We start from the raw sequence: 2337 nt of genomic DNA on the forward strand, positions 1-2337 counted from the left end.
GAAGATCAGGAGTTCAAGGCTGTACTTGGCTACACAGCAAGTTCAAAGCCAGCCCATGTTCCATGAAACCCTATCTCAAGCCAAATCAAAACATAACAACAAAAAAGAAAAGTGATTTTTTTCTTTAATGTCAAAGACTGGGAGTGGAAGTAAGCTTTGGCCTTCTGTTCTGTCTAAAAGGCCCTCCCCAGACATTATTAATCACTACAGATGATTAAATAATTGGACCAGAGGTGGTGCATCCTCGGTTGGCATAGCCATGGCATCTCCTGTCCTTTGCGCCTGTGTCCGACGCCTGCCTGCGGCCTTCGTGCCACTGTCCCAGCTTCCCATGTTGGCCTTGACCAGGCCTCTTGGCACTACTCTCTGCCCTGAAGGAGTCTGGAGGAGACCCAGGACTCTGCAGCCCGCCTTGGTGCTCTTGTAAGTGCCTGGAATGGTCGCACATTTGTGCCACCCATACAGTGACACACCCCCACTGATGTTAGAGGGAATCAAGCACCGAGTTCTGTATGTCTTGAAACTCTGTGAAAAGATTGACCCAGAAAAGCTCTCAGTAAATTCTCATTTTATGAAGGACCTGGGCTTAGACAGTTTGGACCAAATGGAAATTATTATGACCATGGAAGACGGATTTGGGTTGGAAATTCCTGATATAGATGCAGAGAAGTTAATGTGTCCATAAGGAAATAGTAGATTATATTGCTGATAAGAAGGATGTGTGTGAATAAAGTACCAGAGCTTTCTTCCTCACTGTGAGGACTCCAGAGGACACCCGATGGCATTGTGGCTGACTGACAGGTTCTGTTCGACTTGTATTTAAATTGTCTGAGTGTTTAACCCTTTAAAAATAAATCCATTACAAAACAAAACAACAACAAAAGAGTTGAACCACAGAAAGGCTCAGAACTAGCTCAGTAAAGGTGGCCACCGATAAGGGGGAAAACTAGATATTATTGGTAACAATGGCTACTTGGACTCCATGCTCATGTCTCTAGGTCTGTGCTGTTTATGAAACCCAGAGCACTGAAAGATAGCTACTCTCTGTCTTTAAGTGAGGAAATGGAGATTTAAAGTGTCCACCACAGGAGAACAGCAGGGCTGTCTGCCAGGCCAGTCGTTCATGAGCTCCAAGGATTATGGATCCACCTCTTGTTCTTTACCCACAGCTCGAAAGAGGTTGCTGGGCAAACATTCAGTGAGTGGGTAACACACCTGCTCTGCCTTTGGCTGTCTACAGCAGTGGCTGCCCCGTAGGAATCTCCCCATCAATACTAGAGTCATGAATGGCAACAGAGTTCAGCCTTGCTGTACTTGTAACAGAAAGAGCCTAAATCATGGGGGTTAAGGGGACACTCTGTGGTCCTCCCTGATAAACTTGCTGTCCCCAGACTGAAGTGTCACCTAGATCCCAGAAAAAGGAGAGCAAAGAAAGTAGATGTCGAAGCCACACATGACGACAGAGTTGTGTGTTTGTTCTTAGAGCCTGAAATGAAGAGTGGTTTCTCCCCCTCCAACAAGGTTCTGTGGAAAAGAACTTGGAGAAGCACAAAGGCCAAGGACCCAATGGGGTTGTCCGTAATTCATCACCTGTCTAAGAGCTGTCTGGGGCAGATTGAAGTCATTAGCCAGGCAGGCTTGGGCGGGAGGAACCTCCAAGGTGCCTGGCACTGCAAGCCCGGAAGTGCATCGGCCTGGTCCAATCTTAAATCTCTGAAATAAAATGACTAGGGCATGTTCGCTTCTTCTCGCCTCCCAGGAGCAACATGTGCCCTTTTTAAAAAAAAAATGGCACTGGGTCTGATAAAAATCACATCCATTTACTGCAGTGTCTTTTCCATGGCTGCGAAAGAAAGGCCTTTATCATGCCCCGAATTAGATCTGTGATTTTTTTGAATGACATGTATAATAATTAGACTGTGAAGATGTGCAGTTAATCCATTTAAAGGTGTAAAGGAGTCCATTTAATGAACATTATAGTCATGTTAGACTTGGAAACAGCCAACTCTTTTGTTGAATAGAAAGAAGTTCAATGAGATTAACTTCTCCGAGTTGGTTTTAAAGGATGATCAGACGTGTCCTCCTCTGATAGTGCACTGCGTCTTCCGGCATGGCTCCTGCATACCAATGTCTTCCATACCGAAAGACTAAGAAGAAGGCCGCTGGACCTCACTCACATCGGAGTGAAATAATTACAAATTAAAAAAAAAAAAAAGATCACTCCCACTTTCTAGACTCCATATAAAGTGATAAGAGGCCGAACTGCTTGAACTTGTAATTATTCACAGAAAATGTTAATCTTCCGGCATGGCGTTCTCACTGCCTGCATTAAATGGA

The 2337-nt window shown here is 44.8% G+C and overlaps 1 pseudogene; it reads left to right on the top strand.

The window, feature by feature from the left end:
* The first annotated feature begins 259 nt into the window (after positions 1-259).
* Ndufab1-ps1 (NADH:ubiquinone oxidoreductase subunit AB1, pseudogene 1) lies at positions 260-731 on the top strand (annotated as a pseudogene).
* Positions 732-2337: the final 1606 nt, after the last annotated feature.

Source organism: Rattus norvegicus, chromosome 1 (genome assembly GCF_036323735.1).
Source record: "Rattus norvegicus strain BN/NHsdMcwi chromosome 1, GRCr8, whole genome shotgun sequence".
Taxonomy (NCBI): Eukaryota; Metazoa; Chordata; class Mammalia; order Rodentia; family Muridae; genus Rattus; species Rattus norvegicus.